At 39.3% G+C, this 21,828-nt stretch overlaps 1 protein-coding gene across 2 annotated transcripts in view; it reads left to right on the top strand.

The window, feature by feature from the left end:
• The first annotated feature begins 20,497 nt into the window (after positions 1-20,497).
• Positions 20,498-21,828, top strand: part of EYA1 (EYA transcriptional coactivator and phosphatase 1) — a 471,064-nt gene continuing 469,733 nt past the window's right edge. For both annotated transcript variants that reach the window (XM_070477143.1, XM_070477142.1), the window contains exon 1: positions 20,498-20,764. The gene's annotated coding sequence lies outside the window, so the exon portion shown is untranslated. The remainder of the gene's footprint in view (positions 20,765-21,828) is intronic.

Below are 21,828 nucleotides of genomic sequence, written 5' to 3'. Positions count from 1 at the left end.
TTGTTGAGATCTCTACTTGCATTGTTTTTTAATCCTTTTGAGTACCCTATTACATAACAGAGTACTATTAGGTACGATAGATTGATGGTCGTTTAGTTGCCATCATGTCTGACTCTTGTGACCCCATGGAATGTAGCCTAGCAGCCTTCTCTGTCCATGGGATCTCCTAAGCAAGAATCCTGGAGTGGGTTGCCATTTCCTTCTCCAGGGGATCTTCCCAACCCAGGGATCGAACCTGGGTCTCCCGCATAGAAGAAACATTCTTCCATCCAAGCCACAGGGAAGCCCTCAGACTACTACCAAGCTACAGAAATCAAAACCGTGTAGTGCTAGCACAAAAACAGACACATAAATCAATGGAATAGGACAGAGAGCCCAGAAGTAATGCCACATGTTTATGTCAGTCATCCGTGACAAAAGGGGCAAGAATATGCAATGGAGAAAAGACAGTCTTTTCAAAAGGTGGTGCTGGGACAACTGGACAGTAACATGCAAAAGAATGAAATTAGAACATTCTTCAACATCATATATAAAGCAACAACCCAAAATGAATTAAAGACCTAAATGTTGACCAGATACTATAAAATTCCTTGAGAAAAACATAGGCAGAACACTCTTTGACATGAATCAGAGCAGTAATTTATTTGAATCCATCTCCTAAAGTAAAGGAAATAACAGCAAAAATAAATAAGTGGGACCTAATTAAACTTAAAAGCTTTTGCACAGCAAAGGAAACCATAAGCAAAATGAAAGACAACCTACTTAATGGGAGAAAATATTTGTGAACGATATGATCAATAAGGGATTAATATCCAGTATCTATAAACAGCTCATATAACTCAACATGAAAAAAAAAACTATTAAAAAATGGGCAGAAGAACTGAATAAATATTTTTTTCAAAGAGGAAATGCAGATGGCCCACAGGCACATGAAAAGACGCTCAGCATCGCTAATCATCAGAGCAATGCAAATCAAAACCACAATAAGATATCACCTTACGCCTGTCAGAATGGCTGTTAACAAAAAGAACACAAATAACAAATGATGCAAGGATGTGGAGAAAACAGAACCCTCCCACGGTGTTGGTGAGAATATAAATTGGAGCAGCCTTTTGGGAAAACAATATGGAGGTTTCTCAAGAAACTAAAAATAAAACTACCCTATTAATTGCATTTTTAAATGTAAAAATCTTAGAGATTTGTGTTTATATTTTCATTATAAATGACATTTCTACATAAGAGCTTTAAACAGACTTTCAATATCAACAACCCTGTATTAATTGATGTTCTTTATATCTGGTATACAGTATTTAACACAGTATTTAAAAGCTATTAAGTTATAGTAGATTTCTTCCATTTCCTAGATGTCATGTGTATATTAAATTGACTTCTCTTAAACTCAACTCAACTGTGCTTACAACAGAGCAGAAGACACATGAAATGTTTTTTGCTCATTAATAGTTATGTGGATAGAGACAAGTATCTATATAATTAGCCACCCTAAAATTAAGAACCCATGAAAAGAAAAGATTGTGTAATATACATTAACTCATCCTTGGCACACAAGTCGTTACCAACTATACTCAAAAAAATTATTTCCTCAATTTTTCCCTGTATGCTAAATATAATGAGATAGTATAGTGTATATGATTTTTTTTTTTTTGGTGATAAATATAAAGTACATCTACGCTGTGTATAATTTTTGCTTGAAACTAAAACACAGACTTTAAAGTTATTATTTAAATGGCCAGAAGATTAAAAATATTATCCTTTTTGGATCTACTTAAGCTTGTCATTTTTAGTATACACAGCAGATCAGAACAGCTTAGAAATGTAAACTCTTCTGTACTCAATTTTCCTCATCCAAACAGCTACTTTGGATGAGGTCTGTACTATGCAATTTCTATTTAAGAGACACCCACACTTAGTAGATATTATGAGTATCTTGTATCCTTCAAAAGAGAACAAAACACAGTCAACAGACATTTTAAATAAATACTGGTCTGTCCGTTGATTTTCATAACACCATGAAGGATATTTATTATAAACTAGGGATCTTTCACATCTATAATGTTTAAGTCTTTTTGATATTACTTTTTTTTAACAGCAAAGTAACATCGAAACATATGCCTTACATCTGCAAGAGCATCATTTTTTGGGATGTAAAACTACTTTATTCATTTAGAATTCTTTCACAAGCAGGAGGTCAAGAAAAATAGTCTGATAAGATTAATCAGGCTGATATTAAACTATGCATGAAAATCAGAATTATAAACATGCTGTGCTTAACAGAAGATCTTAACTGATAAAGAGTTCACTAAACACTGTAACCTCTTTCTTTTCCTAACCCCGGCCACTAAGTATGCCCAGAATGGTGACTGCTTAACTATTATAAAGCAGTTTTGCTGAAATCAGACCTGAGAACATGCTATTGACTCATGTCTATCTTGTGCAGGTTGAAATATTTGTCTGTAGATCTATCTTTAGCCTCATGATTCTACCTACTCTTGTTACACAGAGGCTTCCTCTATCCTCACTATGGTCATATTTTATTGTCCTTGACAACTCATTCTGGAGTGAAAAGTACCCCTCTTGTTGAAGGATGGCTATCTGAGAAATGATCCGGTTATTTACTAAAGATCTGTTTAGTGACTATCACATATCAACACCATGCAAAGCATCAGGGAATCAAAATGTAAACAAGACAACTCTTGCTCTTCAGGAATTCCTGCGGAACAAAGAAATTAACCAACCTCTGCGTTAGCACAGGAATAGAAATGGGTACAAGGTCAAAGCAGCGGGTGGGGGTGGCGGTGGGGGCGTGGGAATGAGGAAGGGGTTTTGCTTGCGGGGAGGAGAAGTTTTATTAAGTTAAGAAATATGGCAGCTCTGGTTTGAAAGATAAGTAAGAGTCGAGCTTACAGTCAAGAACAGGGAAGGTGAGGGTTTTCCAGAAAGTGGGCACTATAAGTAGGAAGGCACAGAGACATAAAGTAGCTTGTAATATGCAGAGTATTGTTAGTGGACTGGTGTGGCTGGAATATAGGGTGTGAGGGAGTGAATGGTACAAGTTATGCAGTAGAGGTAGACATGTAGATATATAGATACATAAAGAGATATGTTGTGTTCCAACAATTCTGAGATGCATGTGCTTTCACATTTTAATATCCCTGAGATCAGGATGTATCTCTCACATGATGTTGTCTTGCAGTCACTGTGATTTGGGATGTTGTTGTTATTGCTGGTGTATGTAGAAGCTCAATCATGGTTGTTCCAGGTTTCATTTGAGTTAATATGCAACATGATGGGTTAATGTCATTCAAATTTCCTATAAAAATTACCTATAATTCAGTTTTGAAGCAAAAAGGATTATTGTTTATGCAGAAAGGCACATAAACAGAGTAGCTTACATTTGATATTAGAGAAGCAAGTAAATCTGAAAAGATTCAGTAAGTATAAATTAAGAATGCTGGGTGATAAAAAGCCTAATGCCACAATTTATTTTTTTTTAATGCCACAATTTAATTGGCATATTTTCCCTTCAAAATAGTACATAAAGTATGGATGTATCTTCTGATCAACAGTATGTTATGTTGGATGATGTATCAATTGTTAATAATTGAGTGTAGGAATACTCTGTGCTTACTTTTGTTATAATCACTTTTGTGTTTTTTGTGAATAAACTCCCATAACATATGAAAGAATAGTTTGCTCCTATCTCTCCAAAGAATGGGCAGTTAGGTGTTATGTTGTTAATTCTGGGACTCTGCCCTATGAGAAGTTATTAAACTTCGCATTCAAATGAGGTGGGCAGTCCTGAGGACACACAGAAACACATACAGAAACACACACACATACACACACACACACACACACACACACACACCCCAGTTCTTGACTTCATGACTTCAGGGTAAATGGGATCCATGGACTTTGCAGAAACAAGACAGATGGAAAGGTATAGGATCTTACTTCCAGGTCATTTGCAGCTTTGCAAACAGGTGAGACTTCCTACAGGAGTGGATGTGCAAATCCATGTGGAGGCTGGGTCCAAGCTCTAAGACCTCATCAAGGGCCCTGGAGGCCAAGCTTGATATGGAGTCAGAGGATTACCAGTCCTTCAATGGACCACACAGACCTAGAAAAGGAGTGTCTTCAGCATGAATAGGAGGCCTGATGTCCAGAGGCTCCTCTTCCATGCAGCTTCAACTGTTTAAGTCTTAGAATCTTATGACAATTCAAAGGAGGAGGCATGACCTATGAAGTATGGAAAATTACAAACACCACTGGATTTCTCAATAATCTTGGGGGCTGAAGTTTGTGTGACTGGATTATAAAAATAAAGAAGTATGGTACCTCATTTGAGCATCAAGCATAACTGTATTTCTGTAACAACAGGCCAAAGAATTCTGAAAGCAGAGGGAAAGATTCATTTTGATTTAAATTAGAAGAGTGGATTAATCATATCTTTAATATCTTCAGTGTTGTCTGGCAGCAATCAAGACAAAGAAAGTGGGGAAGATAGAGTTGGAGGTTCATCACTCAAGTAGGAGGTATATGTTGCAAACAGATGTGGGAGAGTTAAGCATCTGGAATAGAGCTGTGTAAGGAGGAATGTTTTAAGTTTGGAAATCTTCAAAGAATTCCAGAATCACAATTCAGTGGCAGCTGATTACTCTGATGATACATAAATCTGTACTTCTTACAAGTTATTACTTTGTCTAATGAAGCTGGATTTTAGTCATCAGCTGAAACACATTGCTTGTCCTATCTTGTGACAAAATCAGGAATTCTATGTAATGTGGAGGGTGTATGGTCAAGAATAAAGCTTTTAACCAACCCTAGTCATCAGGTAAGATGAACATTAAGAAAAAGTAACTGTCTTTTCTTTCTGGCCCTTTGAGCCAGAAGGGTGCAGCCACACATCATATAGTTGGATGTTAGAAATAATCACAACTTTTTGCAAACTTTATACTCTTGATTTTGTAGCCCTGTGTCCTGGCTTTTGTTTTCTTCTACAGGGCTTAGTTTGTCTTAACCCTTTGGCTCCAGGTAAATGGTAAGGATTATATCCAAAGTATAATCTCCCTAATCTTAGGTTCAGTCTTGTTGGAACACAATCCCTGTTCTAACCACATGCCTGGTAACTGACTAAGGCATTCCAACACACCTAACACCCCTGCCCCTTCCTGCTTCAGGATGGGAGGAGAGGAGATAGACTCTGAATCAGCTGCATGTCCATCAAAGGGGAGTTTGGTAGGCAAAACCTAGCTTCTAAGGGAAGGTCCGCTGATTTTAGATGGGCAAGAGTCAGTAGTTTTCACACATATTATTTGGATTTTACCCCAAGAATTAGACAGAATCCCCAAAAAACTGATGAGGGGGAGTTCGTTTTAGAACTCCAGATGATTAGTCAGCATCAGGAGAATAAATTCATGAAGGGGATGAATTCACAGAAAGGGACTGGAAACAGGAAGATGGAGAGGGCTCTTGTCCTAGGGAGAAGGTAGGAAACTCAGCCAGGGGCTAGACCAGGGATCAAGGAAGAATGTCCAGGAGAGCAAATCAGGCAAAAGGACTAATTACTGAACCTTAAATATAAAACCAAAACACAACATCCCATCAGTAAAAGGTTAAGGTTATACCAGTTATCAAGGGTGACTTGACCTTGAACAAGAATAAGGAGCTAGAACCACTGAATTATCATCACTGTCATCATAGATTTATTTATTTTACTTATTTTATTTACATATTTTTTTACATATTTTATTTATTAAACTTTACCTTGTGCTAGGGCTTCCCTGGTAGCTCAGCTGGTAAAGAATCTGCCTGCAATGCAGGAGACCCCAGTTCTATTCCTGGTTTGGGAAGACCCCCTGGAGAAGGGATAGGCTACCCACTCCAGTATTCATGGGCTTCCCTGGTGGCTCAGATGGTAAAGAATCCTCGGCGATGCTGGAGACCTGAGTTCAATATCTGGGTTGGGAAGATCCCCTGGAGGAGGGCATGGCAACCCACTCCAGTATTCTGGCCTGGAGAACCCCATGGACAGAGGAGCCTGGCAGGCTACAGTTCATGGGGTCGCAAAGAGTCAGACGTGACTGAGCATCCTAAGCACACATGCACACACACAGACATCATGCTAAGTGTTACATACGTACTATTTCATTTAAATTCTGAGGGAAATACTATTAGCATACTGACTTTATAGCTGAGAAAACTGGGGCACAGAGAAGGTAAAGAACTTTCAAATGGAGTAACAGAATAGCATACAGAAAAGTGAATGTGAACCCATTTCTTACACTCTACACTAGGATAAATTCCAAACACTTCTGATATTTAAATATAAAAATTAAACTATAAAACTATTAGAAGAAAAACAAGGTGAATTCATCTATATTCAATACCTTGCAGTGCTTCAAAATTAAGAAATAATAAAGGAAAATATAGATACATTTAGTTACATCAAAATAAAGTTTCTTGACTAGCAAAATAGACATTAAGCAAAGTAAAAAGGCACAATCAAACTTGGGAAAATACTTGCAACTTATAACCCAGAACAGGAGATACCCTAATTTATAAAGGCTTTCAAAAAGGGAGAAAAGGGAGATGGAAAACTTTATAGAAAAATAGGTTGGAAATGCAAACATAAAACACACAGAAAATGATACTCAAAATGCTTCTTAGCTATATGAAAATAGACACAAATACTCACAATAAGAAAAATAGAAATTAAAAGTATACTGAGACTGGCAAAAATCCAAAAGTTTAGTGATATATTCAAGTGTAAGAGCATGCGTACATTTGTGGTGTGAATGCAAGTGACGTGACCATTTGGAAAGAAACTTGTAGTCTCCAGAAATGTACATGTTTACTTTCCCTCTTTGATTCAGCAAACTCACTTTGAGTAATCTATCCCATGGGCCCAGTGGAAGAATACAAAAGAGATAAATGCACAGGGCCATTCACAGTAGGATATTTGTTATAGCACAAACTAGAAACAAAACCAACTAAACATGAATGGGGAGGCTGGTAAGATACATCAAGGTGTATGCTCACAATGGAATGCTACGCAGCTGTAACAAGTGAGGAAGTGGGAGGTAGATCTGAACCCAGCTATGGACTGGATGTATGTCAAATGCAAAGAGTAAGATAGAGAAAATGTGTGTGTATGCACCTATTCATCTATAAAGTGGGCAACTGTGCAGGCCAAATAATCATCACCCCAGTTATGTCAAGGTCCTCATCCCCAGAAGTTCAAATCTGTTACCTTACATGGGAAAAGGGATTTTGCAGACGTGATTAAATTAAGGATCTTCAGATGGGCCTCCGTGGTGGCTCAGACAGTAAAGCATCTGCATACAATTCTGGAGACCCAGATTCAATCCCTGGGTTGGGAAGATCCCCTGGTTATCCAGGGGATAATGGCACCCCACTCCAGTACTCTTGCCTGGAAAATCCCATGGATGGAGAAGCCTGGTAGGCTACAGTCCATGGTGTTGCAAAGAGTTGGACACGACTGAGCAACTTCACTCACTCACTCACTCACTCAGACGGGAAATTGTCTTGGATTATTCAGGTAGGCCTGCTGTAATCCCAAGGATCAAGATGGAGGCAGAAGAGGGGAGTCAGAGGGAGATGGGACTACCAGAGGATGCTGAGAGAGATGCAAGATGGATGACTTTGAAGGTGAGGAAGGAGACCCCTGGGTAAGGAATGTGGATGGCCTCTAACAGTCATCTTTTCTTCAAAGAGCAAGGAAATAGATTTTCCCACAGAGCCTTAAAAAAGGCACACAGCTCTGCAGGCAAATTGATTTTTTCCCAGTGAAAGCTGTCCGTCTTCTAACCTGCGTAACTATAGAAACCAGATTTGTGTTGTTTTAAGCCACTAAGTTTGTGGTAATTTGTTATGGCAGCGATAGAAAACTAATACAGGAAAGAAAACATAAAATGAAAAGAGTGGTTGCATATGGGGGAGGGAGGAAATAGGGTGGGCCTGTCTGGGATAGAAACTAGACTTGTTTTATAGGTTTGACTTGGACCATGTAAATATTTTAATCCTAAAAATTTTAGTAAAAAAAATCCATAAAATAAAAATAAAATGGGATAAAGTCATTGGTAGCACCACCACCCAGAAGTTCAAAGTGGCTAAAAAAACCCACACTTTTTTGGTTACAGTCTTTTAATATGATATATCTTAGAAGAAAAACTTGTGAAAATGCAAGAAAAAAAACTTACACTATTTTCATTAATCATATGGTTGGTAGTAAAATTTTAGTTATTATTTTGAAATTACATTATGGGTATATTATGGGAGAAAGCAAATGAGATGTATTTGATATTCTGATTCTATAATTCTGTGTCATCAGAACTCAGATTCTAGGCATGGAGTAAAGGAGATTCAGACTTGAAATCAGAAAGATTAAATAAAAATCTTGCCAGTCCTGAGTTTGGATTGGAAGTATCATCTACACTTGCGATGAATTTTATTTAAAACAAAAATTTTCCTAGCATTGTTTGCTGAAAAGACCTTGAAATAGTGACCAACCCAGTAACAATGAATACTCTTAGTTCCCAAATTATAACTTCCAAATACAGTTTCTCACTAACAGGAACATTCAATGGAGATTTCAATGATTTTCAGATTTTGGAAAGAAATGTACATGAATCTGGATCAATTATTATACTACATTGAAATGAAACTATAAAAGAAGACCAAAGTCATGTCAAAGAACACAGGAATCAACTCAAAGTGTTACCTACCAATCAAAAATGGGTTAGGATAAATAAGGGTAATAATTGCAATTAGATGAAGCCTTTCAAGTACATTGAGATATATGAATTCTTAAACTATTGTTGAACTGTGCTCAAGTATCACCTCTTTATTTCATATACTGGCCTTTCAAATTCTGGCCTTTCCTGTGCAAACTACATTTATTATTGAAAGCCGCTCAGTCGTGTCCGACTCTTTGCGACTCCATGGACTATAGAGTCCATGGAATTCTGCAGGCCAGAATACTGAAATGGGTAGCTGTTCCCTTCTCCAGGGGATCTTCTCAACCCAGGAATCAAACCCACATCTCCTGCATTGCAGGTGGATTCTTTACCAGCTGAGGCACAAGGGAAGCCCAGGAATATTGGAGTGGGTAACCTATCCCTTCTCCAGCAGATATTCCAAACCCAGGAATCAAACCAGGGTCTCCTGCATTGCAGGCAGATTCTTTGCCAACTGAGCTATCAGTAAGCCCCTGACATAGTTTTATAGGCAAACTATATGCATATGCATATGCAAACTACACTTTGGGATAACCCAATAGTGGATGAGAGAGAGTTTCTCTTTACAGAGACATTCTAGGTAATAAATGAAGGAGGAATGACAGATTTCAAGCATCATCATTTTGCAACTCTTAATGTTTTAGTGGGCTTCCCTGGTGGCTCAGTGGTAAAGAACACGCCTACCAATGCAGGAGACGTGGGTTCGAAACCTGTGGGAAGATCCCCTGGAGAAGGAAACAGCAACCCACTCCAGTATTCTTGCCTGGGAAATCCCATGGACAGAGGAGCCTGACTGGCTACAGTTCATGGGGTCACAAAGAGTCTCACACAACTTGGCTGACTAAATCGCACAACAATGTAATGAACTGGTGGATCTAACCACACAAAAGAGAGAAGCAGAAATTATGTGTCTGTTGATGGAAGAATACACCACTTATGAAGTACTCTCACCAAAAAAATAAAACTACACACATAAAGAACTTTAAACTGAACAAGCCCCTGGATCCAAATACCAATTTATAGGAAATTGGATAAATGAACTTGTTAAATGATAGCACAGTTCTGTACTAGTAAAAATTTAGGTTATAGAAAACTACAAGACATATAAGCCCATCTCTTCAATAGATAAACTTAAGGGAAGAAATATGATGGAGGAAAAAGATAAATTACCAGCAATCTTAGACATTTTGACAGATTGCAATGTATGGATCTTATTTGGATCTTCTTTTAAACAGTGTTTTTAAACAATTATGAGGAAACTAGAAATATGAGCATTTACTGGATATGATAGTATTAAAGAATTTTAAATTTTGTTAGGAAGACATTACGGTTACTTTTTTATAAGAGATCTTGTCTCTTAGAGATGAATATACTGAAATACTTACTGATGAACTCCTACTGTGTCTTGGATTTGCTTCCAAATAATCCCAGGAAAAGAAAGGATGGGGGTAGAGAAGAAGCAAGATTTGGCCATGAACTGGTAATTACTGAAGTACATTTATGAGTACACAAGTATTTCAGAGTCTGCTCTGTTACTTAGTACACATTTAAAATTTTTTCTATTGTCAGAATACTTTCTTTTTAAAAGAAATATATGTGCATATATGTGTATGTATATTATAACTTGCACAAGTTTCATAGCTGGTAAGGAATGAAATTGAAATTCAGTTCTGTTCTTGATCTGATGCTGAATTCCCTACTGTTTTCATTAAGTATACTGTACTAATATTTCCTCAATGTCTGTTAATTCATTTGACCTCACCAACTCACCCACTATAGACCCCAAAAGGAAAAGAACACCTTTCCTGATGTAGTCAGTATTGAATTGTGGAGGAACCAGGGTTGGCTTTGTGGTTCTGCCTCTGGCCACCCACAACTGCTGAAAATCAGGTGATATCTCCATAGAGAAAATGCATTCTAACCCCCATGGATTCCAACAGTTAATCTGCCATGGCCCAGATCTTCTAGTAACAGTAGCTAGACGAATGTGAGAATCAAGCCATAACAAGGTAATGTCTGCAGCTGGTTGTTGTGGTCAGTCGAGTGCTGTTTGTCATCCATGGAATTTCCCAGGCAAGGATACTGGAGTGAGTTTCCATTTCCTACTCCGGGGGATCTTCCCAAAACAGGGATCAAACCTGCATCTCTTGCTTCTCCTTGGCATGGAGATTCTTTACCTCTGTGCCACCTGGAAAGCCTGTCATCTGCAGCTGGTATCAGGGTTCAAAGCTCCACTGCTCTAATTCCACTGACTATTTCAAAAGTCAGCGATGGAGAGGGAAGCTGGGAAAGGTTTAGAGTCCATAGTGATCAACAGAAAGCTGTAGGGTTTTGAGTCAGAGATGTGTTCGAAGAAGGCAAGAGTATAAATAAGGGAGCTGGAGACAGGGAACCATCAGAGCGAAGTAGGAAGAGATAGATGAGCCTGATCCACAGGTGGGAGTTATTCACCCTGATTCCCTTTGTCTACCTGTTAGGGGTAGTTAAGTCAAGCATGAAGACCTGTAGACAGTCAGAGGACAATAACATCAACACATTCTGATTGAAACAGTCGCAAAGGGCCTAGACTTGGTTCAGAGACTTCTTGAAGTCCTGGCTCATTAGTGAAGGTATAGAGGATACGAACTATTAATTATAAACCTAGAATTGTGAACAAATGAAATAAAATCTTCCTGCAATGCGGGAGGAAAGGAAATGGCAACCCACTCCAGTATGCTTGCCTGGAGAATCCCGTGGACAGAGGAGCCTGGTGGGCTGCTGTCAATAGGGTCACAGAGAGTCGGACACGGCTGAAGCAACTTAGCATGCATGCATGCATTGGAGAAGGAAATGGCAACCTACTCCAGTATTCTTGCCTGGAGAATCCCAGGGACAGAGGAGCCTGGTGGGCTGCCGTCTATGGGGTCACACAGAGTCGGACACGGCTGAAGGGACTTCGCAGCAGCTGCGGCAGTGTGGGAGACCCGGGTTTGATCCTTCGGTAGGGAAGATCCCCTGGAGAAGGAAATGGCAACCCTCTTCAGTGTTCTTGCCTGTAGAATTCCACGGACAGACAGAGGAGCCTGACAGGCTACAGTCCATGGGGTCACAAAGAGTCAGACACAACTGAGTGACTAACACTTTCACTTTTAAAATAAGCATCTATCAGCCAGACTAATAGGGGGAAAATATCTACGGACTTAGCCTGTCCTTATGTAAGAACAAAAATATTTGAATCAAAAGTTTGAGAATTAGCAGCCACTGATTCAGATGCTGGCTCTGACATGCATCTGACATAGTTTGGCATGGTATAGAACAAACACCTGGGTAATTGAAAATTTGACTTCTCTCCCCCTTGTACAGCAAAGAGATCAAACCAGCCAATCCTAAAGGAAATCAACCCTGAATATTCATTGGAAGGACTAATGCTGAAGCTGAAGCTCCAAGCTTTGGCTACATGATGCAAAGAATGGACTTATTGGAAAAGACCCTGATGCTGGGAAAAAATGAAAGCAGGAGGAGAAGGGGACGACAGAGGATGAGATGGTTGGATGGCATCATCAACACAATGGACATGAGTCAGCAAATTCTGGGAGATGGTGAAGGACAAGGAAGCCTGGCGTGCTGTAGTCTATGGGATCACCAAGAGTCAGAAATGACTGAGCGACTGAACAACAACTATAACCTGGTTGTTTTGGTCTTTTGGATGATAAAATCTCACTAAATCGTGTAGTCAAGAATTGTAAGGAAAAGTAACATGACAATGAATCAGAAAACAGACCAGATTGCCTACAGTAAGAGAAAGAGGTGCTTGCTATGAGTGTGATTTGTGGACCAGCATGAGCATCACCTGGGAAAGTATTGTCTAAGCAGCCTCTCAGACCTATCACCAGTCCTATTGAATTAGAATTCATTCTAACTGCTTCTCCCTCAGGTGATTCATGTGAAATTAATGTGCAAAAGCTCCTCTAGAGCATTTGGCATTATTACTACCACCATCATAGCTAACATTTATTTAGCATTTGGCTTCCCTGGTGGCTCAAATTGTAAAGAATCTGTCTGCAATGCAGCAGACCTGGGTTTGATCCCTCGGTTAGGAAGATCCCCTGGAAAAGGAAATGGCAACCCACTCCAGTATTCTTGCCTGGAGAATTCCGTGGATGGGCTACAGTCCATGGGCTTGCAAAGAGTTGGACACGACTGGGCGATAAACACACACATTTAGCATTTACCATATGCTAATACTGTTTCTTCACATGAGTTATTTCAGTAGGACTATGAAGAAATTGCTATCATTATTCCCATTTTAGAGATGAGATAACTGACATCCAAAACATTTTTAAACTGGAAAAGGTACATGGCTTGTAACTGGTGGATCTGGGATTCAAGTTCAGGTTCTCAGAACCCATAAGTATGAACCTTAATTACAATTTTGTTATCCTCAAAAATGGTCATACTCATGAGTAGAAACCCCACTGATGCCATTGTTTGATTATAAAGAATGAATATATTCCAGAGACAAATGAAAGAAGGCAAGAGAAAGATGCATCATCACCACTAAAGAATTTTCAAAGTAAGACCAGATTTAAAAAAACAATGAAGTCAAACAGGAAAGGCAGATCACCATAAAAACTGTTAAGATGTCTTTCTTTACTGATTATTCCAACATTAAAAGAGTCCTTGCTCCACAGAAATATTTATCAGAGAGAGAAACAAAATTACCATTTTAGGTTTCATCTGTTTTTGACAAATACTTAACTGCCCTTAGCCTGGCAAAGATTTTCCCTGTTGTCCTAAATGAAAACTGACTAAATTGACATGAGTTTAGAATTAATCCCTACTGTAGTTAGGATTTGCTACAAAGCAGATGTTTCTTATTCTCATTTCTTGCGGATCATGTGCTGATTATGACAGACTTATTAGATGTCTTCAGGAGGCTATCTGTGAAGCTGTTTCTGGCTGTTTGTGAGTAGTTCCTGAGTTTTATCACAAAATTTCTGCCTGATTCTCTTGATCTAGGGGTGGTTTATATTAGGTAACTGAGAGATAATAATCAGAAAGAAATGGCATGTCTCAAAATCTGAAACAGGGCTATTTTAATCAGTACATTTTAATTTAAATTACTTTTAGCTTATTTTTCAAAGGGAGATCCCAGATTTCTGGCGTTTATAATTCTTTCCCTTTAAAATAGGACTTTGAAGTGTGGGCAAAACACAGACGATTGCTACATCTGCATGATGCAATCATAGGTTTTTAAAAGAGGATATTGAAGTCAAAATGACTTCCTGCCACTGTCCAAGGCAACTCAAAGTATCCCAAATAGTGCTGTCCTCCATCACAAGCTCATCTGCAGGGAGGTACTTTTAAAGATTTCTTATTCCCAAACCTTTTATCTCGCTTTTTTCAACTCCCTACCACTATCTTTTTCACTTTAAATCCTTTCTTGATTTTTTCCTCTACGAAGGGCTTAATTTAGACTGTCCCCACTTAACTCACTAAGATGGTAAAGAATCTACCTGCAGTGCAGGAGACTCAGGTTCAGTCCCCGGGTGAGGAAGATCCCCTGGAGTGGGGAATGGCAGCCCACTCCAGTCTTCTTGCCTGGAGAATCCCGTGGACAGAGGAGCCTGGTGGACTACAGGCCATGGGGTCACAAAGAGTTGGACACAACTGAGCAAGTAACACCTTAGCACAGAGATACCACTTAACTCAGGGAGGTCCCCACATGTTACTGACACTTATTCTCCATTGCTTCTGCCATTGCATCTTGATAGCATTTTACTTTTTGTTGTTGTTCAGTCCGTAAATCATGTCTGACACTTTGCGACCCCTTGAGCTACAGCACACCAGGTTTCCCTGTCCTTCTCTATCTCCCTGAGTTTGCTCAAACTCATGTCCATTGAGTCAGTGATGCCATCCAGCCATCCCATCCTCTGACACCCCCTTCTCCTCTTGCCCTAAATCTTTCCCAGCATCAGGGTCTTTTCCTATGAATTGGCTCTTTGCATCAAGTGGTCATGCATTTTCCTTACAAGAGGTGAAAAAAAAAAACATGTTTGGTCAGTGGAGGCCACTACAGCATTTCAGTAGCTTCACTCCAATTGAGCTGACCACAACCGAATTGGCCTGGCTGAGACCATGTCCCCAACTCAGTACATGTGCTCATAATTATCTCCTTTTTCTGGTAGGGTAGTTCCAACAGAGGTCACCTAGTCCAATGGGGAGTGGGAATTATTTGCTCCAAAGTCTACCCTACAGGTCTGAAGATTCCCATAATCCATAGGCAGTATGCTTCAACCACTATGAAGCTAGAACAGACCTGGGAACCTAGTTGGTTATAGGTATGTGATAGATCTCTCTTATTTGTTTATGTGCAAATTACATTTGAAAAATTTTAATGAGGTATAGTTTATACACCTCAGATCTTAAGTTTACACTATGAAAACACCCCTAACAAGTTTAAAATACCTTCTTGACCAAAATACCAACTTCATCTTTAGTTTCAAGGATTGTCCAAAATGGTACCACAAATCTGTTAATATTTAACATATTTAGTAACCTGCTGCATAAAATTGTATATAGGGCATATATTAAAAGTTTTTAAAATACTTAACTGCTTCATGTGCAATATAACTTCTAACATTTCTGCTCTGTAGTGATTTATTTGTAAGGGATGATGAAAGGCAAAAGATGTTAGAAACACAAGAACTGTTTTATGAATGAATTAATCTTTTAACTTTTAATGGCAACTATGTGTGTTTTTGTTTTTGTTTTTGTTTTTTTTTTAATTTTTATTAGTTGGAGGCTAATTACTTTACATCATTACAGTAGTTTTTGTTATACATTGAAATGAATTAGCCATGGATTTACATGTATTCCCCATCCCAGTCCCCCCTCCCACCTCCCTCTCCACCCGATCCCTCTGGGTCTTCCCAGGGCACCAGGCCCGAGCACTTGTCTCATGTACCCAACCTGAGCTGGTTATCCGTTTCACCCTAGATAATATACATGTTTCAATGCTGTTCTGAAACATCCCACCCTCTCCTTCTCCCAGAGTCCACAAGTCTACTCCATACATCTGAGTCTCTTTTTCTGTTTTGCATATAGGGTTATCGTTACCATCTTTCTAAAGTCCATATATATGTGTTAGTATATTGTAATGGTCTTTATCTTTCTGGCTTACTTCGCTCTGTATAATGGGCTCCAGTTTCATCCATCTCATTAGAACTATGTGTGTTTTAAAAAATCTGCACATTACAGAATGCACAGGTCTTATGTTTTTATTTTGATCAATTTTAATAAGTTATACACCCTTGTAACCACCATATAAATCCAAATATAGAACATTTCAATCATATAAGATCACCCTTTGCCACTTTCTAGTCAATATCCCTAGCCCACAGACATCTATTATTCCCATTGTTATATAGAGTCATATAGAAGGTACTCATTTGGGTTTCTTTTGTTCACTATATTGCTTTTGAGATTCATCCATGCCTGTGTGTATTGGTAGCTTTTTCTTCTTCACTGTGGATTCCACTATGTGTATTCCATTGTGGGGATATACCATAATTTGTGTATCATCTCAACTATTGACAGATACATGGGTTGCTTCCAATTTTTCACTATTATAAATTAAATTATAGACATCATGGGTAAGGTCTTTTGTGGACATATGTTTTCATTGCTCTTGGGCCTATGAGTGGAATTGTTGAGTCACACAATAGTTATATGGTTATTTTTATTAGAAACTGTCAAACTGTTTTACAAAGTGGTTATATCTTTTTTTTTTAACCTCCACTAGTAAGGTTTGAAAGTTCTGATTGTTCCTTTTTTCTTGCCAATACTTGGTACTGTCAGTCTTTTAAAATCTCAGCCATTCTAGTGGGTGGGTAATATTCTCTCATATGGTTTTAATTTTAATTCCCCTCATAAATAAGGATTTTGTGTGCTTATTAGCATTCATAGTCTTATTTGGTGAAGTGTCTGTTTAGGTCATTATTTTAAATTCAAGTTTCCTATCTCACATTCATAAAACTGATAGATATGCATTTTCTCTCAGAAATGCACTGAGAGATCCTCTGCTTTCTTGCTTTTTTAATTGAATTGGAATTGACATATTATATTAGTTTTATATGCACCATATAGTGATTAAATAATTGTATACATTACAAAATGATCACCACAATGTCTAGCTGCCATCTTTTACCACATAAAAATATTACAATATTATTGACTATATTCATTATGCCATACGTTCCATCCCTGTGGTTATTTACTTTGTAGCTGGAAGTTTGTACCTCCTAATCCCCTTCACCTGTTTTACCCCTGTCCCCACTCCTCTCCTCTCTGGCAACCACCATTTTGTTCTCTGTGTCTATGAGTTGGTTTCTCTTTTGTTTTGTTTTTTAGATTCCCCACATAAGTAAAATCATACAGTATTTGTCTTTTTCTGTCTGACTTTTTTCACTTAGCGTAATACCTTCTATGTCCATTCATGCTGTCACAGATGGAAAGATTTCATTCTTTTTCATGGCTGGGTAATATTCCATTATTTTTATCTTTATATTAAATATGAGATATATAATGTCACATATAATATATATCATATATCTCATATTTTTATCATATATATATATAAAACTTCTCCTTTATAGTGGGAGAAACTTTGAATATACTTTTCCCCACTCTTACTCAGATCCCAGTACTTTTCTACCCCTAGGCTTCCTCCCCTTTGACCCCAGATGTCATAAAACTGGCAGAGTCATTTGCTCAGGGCTCCCTCAAGAGTGAACTGATGCCCACATCAGTATGGATCCAGCTGACCCTCAATTAGTATGCCCTTCCATGGGTAAGAGGGAGTTGGTGCTTTCTCTGGTCTTAGCCTCTTGCTTAGACCATCACAGGAAGTAGCGGAAGGCTTTACTTTTTCATTTTTGGCTTGTACCTGTAATTGGCTACTCTGACACCTGACAGCTTCCCTCACTCACTGCAGCTCAGTTGTGTTGTTAACAGAATGGCTTTCCAGAATTGTTTCCCATGCAGGGAAAGGGGGTCAGGCTGTACCCTCACACCAGTTGGTTATTGGCTATGGGCCACCCTCTGGGAAGGCAGGTCCTTGTGGGGAGGGGGGGCAGAGGGGTTTGGGGAGGGGGGCATTGCCCAGTGAAGGGCAAAGTTGTGGGGCATCAGCAGCCCATATTCAGAGCAGCTTGGGATGGTTTTTGGCCCCAAAGAAGAACCTTTTTGGAACACCATGGTATCAACTGGGCTTTCTCAGGTGGTACAGAGGTAAAGAATCTGTCTGCCAGTGCAGGAGACACAAGAGGTGTGGGTTTGATCCCTGGGTTGGTAAGATCTCCTGGAGGAGGAAATGGCAACCCACTCCAGTATTCTTGCCTGAAAAATTCCACAGACAGAGGAGCCTGGTGGGCTACAGTTCAAGGAGGGAGGGTCACAAAGAACCCAACACAATTAAATACAACACACACATGTGGTATCAGCTATAGTCACCTCTTGTACTGCCTAGATCTACTTTCCTCTTATAATAAGTTTATTATACCTGGGAACAGGGTCTCTAAAACTCTGATTGGGCCTATTTCCTAGGAAACTTGGGGTTAAGAGGATGAACTATAGACCCCTCAGCCATTCTAATTAAATCTGTAACTGAAACTCATCCTTCCTCCCCTTACCACCACCTCTGGATTCCTCTCCCCCTTGGCAAGCACCTCTACTAGACTAAGCAGTTAGCTGGGCTGGGGGGCGGGGGGGGGGGTGGTAATCCAGACTTTGATCTTTGAGGGGTCTGAGCCCCTGGTTCCCAAGTGCCTAACAGGCTGTGATGACTGTACTCATCCATTTAACATTAAAACTAGGCCCAGGAGTGCCAAGAGATATACTTGGTATTTTGCTGAATACCAGACATCTCTGTTCCCCGTGTCCGAAGGCAGTTCTCAGTGAGGGGCACATCTGTGAGCTTTCAAATTTCAACTCTGAAGAGTTAGGAGATGCATTAACTGGCCCTGAGGCAGAGATCTAATACCACAGTATATACTGGAAAAAGAAGTCAGAATTTCCAGGACTTCTCATGAATTCCAAATTACTTCCTATTTTCATAACACTTTGTAGATGTTTAGAAGGTATATAATGAGAAATATTTCCATCTCTGGCCAAGATGGAGAGACAAGAACCAGAATTACCCTCCTGCCTAAAACAATCAACACACAAATCTGACAACATATATAAAACAATTGTTTTCACGACACTGGACTCCAGGAAACAAATGATCTGCAGAGGGCCCTCCTCAAATATGGAGTACTGATCAGCACATTTGTGTGAGGAAGGGAACTGGGACTGTGGAAAGAACCACTGGGAAGGATTGGAGGCAACAGTGCCCAGCATTCACAAAAGGTTGGGATAGTGCTGTCAAGAGTCAGACTGGAAAACCTCATAACACATGGGCCATAAAGCACTCAGAAGGGTTTCCTTCAATAGTGGGGAATATTCATTGGAAGAACTGATGCTGAAGCTCCAATACTTTGGCCACCTAATGGGAAGAACTGACTCATTGGAAAAGAGCCTGATGCTGGAAAAGATTGAAGGCAGGAGAAGGGGACAACAGAGGATGAGATGGTTGGATGGCATCACCTTCTCAATGAACATGAGTTTGAGCAAACTCCAGGAGATGGTAAAGGACAGGGAAGCCTGGCATGCTGCAGTTCACGGGGTCGCAAAGAGTTGGAAACAACCTTAGCGACTAGACAACAACAATAGTGGGGAAAAATCAGCTGTAGAACAAACATTCTTCTAGTCCTGACTAATGAATCTTAAATGAAAAAACAGAAAGGATCACACTTTTTCTAAATAATTTAATTGTATCTCTGAACAAATCCAAGGATGTTTACAGGCAGACAAAATACCCAGCACTCAACACGGTAGGACTCATAATGTATGTTATCTAATCAAAAATTAGCAGTCATGCAAACTGCCAGGCAGGAAAATAAGACCCATAACGGGAAAAATCAATCACTCTAACCAAACCAAATAAACATACATGTTAGAACTAGTAAACAAGGATGTTAAGAGTGTTACAGTTAACTATATTCGGTATATTTAAAGTTAAATAAGGACATGGGAGATACTTATAAAGACCCAAATCTAACTTCTAGAGCTGAAAACAATGTGTGAGGTGAGAAATGCATTGATTAGGGGTAAGGAATGATTATACACTGCAGAAGAAAATGTTAGTAAACTTGAAGACATCACAATTGAAACTGTCCAAAATGAAATACAGTGAGAAGAATTCCTAACATGAATGGAGCATCTATGAGGTGTGGGACAGCTTCAGACAGCCATGTAATCGGATTAGGGATCCTCACTTGTAAAAGGAAGACAACAGAAGCAAGATTGAGCAGTTAGAGATCTAATGGTCGTGCAGAGCTGAGAAAAACTTGGCCAGCATGGCAGGAAGCACTGGTTGAATATGCCCATCAGAATGTTCTGAATGGGGACTTAACTGGTGGTCAGTGGTTAAGACTTCACTGTCCAATGAAGGGGGTTCAGGTTTAATTCCTTGCTGGGAAGGTAAGATCCCACATGCCTCTTGGCCAAAAAGCCAAAATGCAAAACTGAAGCAACATTGCAACAAATCCAATACAGACTTTAAAAAAAAAAAAAAAAAAAAGAATGTTCTGAGTGGTCTTTATGACCTCACATTGCTCACTTGCCAGATCCACCCACGTCCCTCATGCCCCGGAAGTATATGACCTCCCCCATGCCCCAGAAGTATATGACCTCCCCCATGCCCTGGAAGTATATGATCCTGGGTAAGGGGTCTCTCTGCAGGAGAGAGTTTTTCATCATGTCTGGAGCTGGAGGCCTTTGGCTGCTGCTGATCAACAAGACATTCCTCGAAGAGGAATCTTGAAGCAAACCTCCAGATCAACCACAAAGAGCATGAGCTTCAGAGTTAGATGACTCAGGTTCAAGACCTGATTCTGCCATTTTGGGTAACTTCTCTGTTCTTTGTTTCCCCAAGTGTATGATGGAGTTGGTAACAAGTGTTCCTACTTCATGGGGTTATGTGAAAATTAAGTAGAAACTAACTGGGCAAGTGTTAAGGATTCTACAAATATTTGCTATGATTGTTCTCATTGCCTCATTTAATATTCCCACTGGCCCTACAAAATAGGTATTCTTATCTTCATTTTGCAAATCAGAAAACAGATCCTTTATTTTTTAATTTGGTCATATCCCTTGGCTTGCAAGATGTTAGTTTCCTGACCGGGGATTGAACCCACGCCCTGGGCAGTGAAAACATGGAGTCCTAACCACTGGGCAGCCACGGAATTAATTAAAAGGTCAAATAACTTCCCTAAGGTCACCCAGACAGGACTAAGTAGGATCAGAATCCTAACCTGGGCCTCTTTGAGACCAAAAGTTACCTGTATGCGTACCTTTTTTATGGTTGTCATTATTATTTGTTTGTTGCCCTTGAATTATTTATGTAGACTGTAAGTATTTTGAGTTTTTTTTTATGACTAAGACTCAGCATAATCTACAGCATGGAATAGGCACTCAATCAATATTTGGTGACTTCTTTTACTTATAGAGGGCTTCCCTGGTGGCTCAGATGGTAAAGAATCTGCCTTCAATGAGGGACAACCTGGGTTCAATCCCTGGATTGGGAAGATCCCCTGGAAGGGAATGGCAACCCACTCCAGTATTCTTGCCTGGAGAATTCTATGGACAGAGGAGCCTGGCAGGCAATAGTCCATGGAGTCGCAAAGAGTGACTTTCACTTCACTTTACTTATAGAGACTACTGAATTATTCTACTCTTGATATGATTTTTTCTTTTTTCTAATTGTTCAGGGGCTGCCTATTCTACACTGATATCATAACCCAGACAAACAAAGCTGCTCTGTAAAGTTAAATAAGGTGCAAACATTTCTGGAACTTTGTTCTCTGCCTCCCTGATGAGCTTCAAGCACACAAGATAACTAAATTGATCTGCTTTTTTGCCACAAATATGTGTTTCAATTCCTTTTTTGTCTTTATTCAACAAGTGTTTT

The sequence above is a fragment of the Odocoileus virginianus genome, chromosome 15 (genome assembly GCF_023699985.2).
Source record: "Odocoileus virginianus isolate 20LAN1187 ecotype Illinois chromosome 15, Ovbor_1.2, whole genome shotgun sequence".
Classification (NCBI taxonomy): domain Eukaryota; kingdom Metazoa; phylum Chordata; class Mammalia; order Artiodactyla; family Cervidae; genus Odocoileus; species Odocoileus virginianus.
Note: the sequence above shows the minus strand (reverse complement) of the source record. Positions and strands in the feature narration are given on the sequence as shown.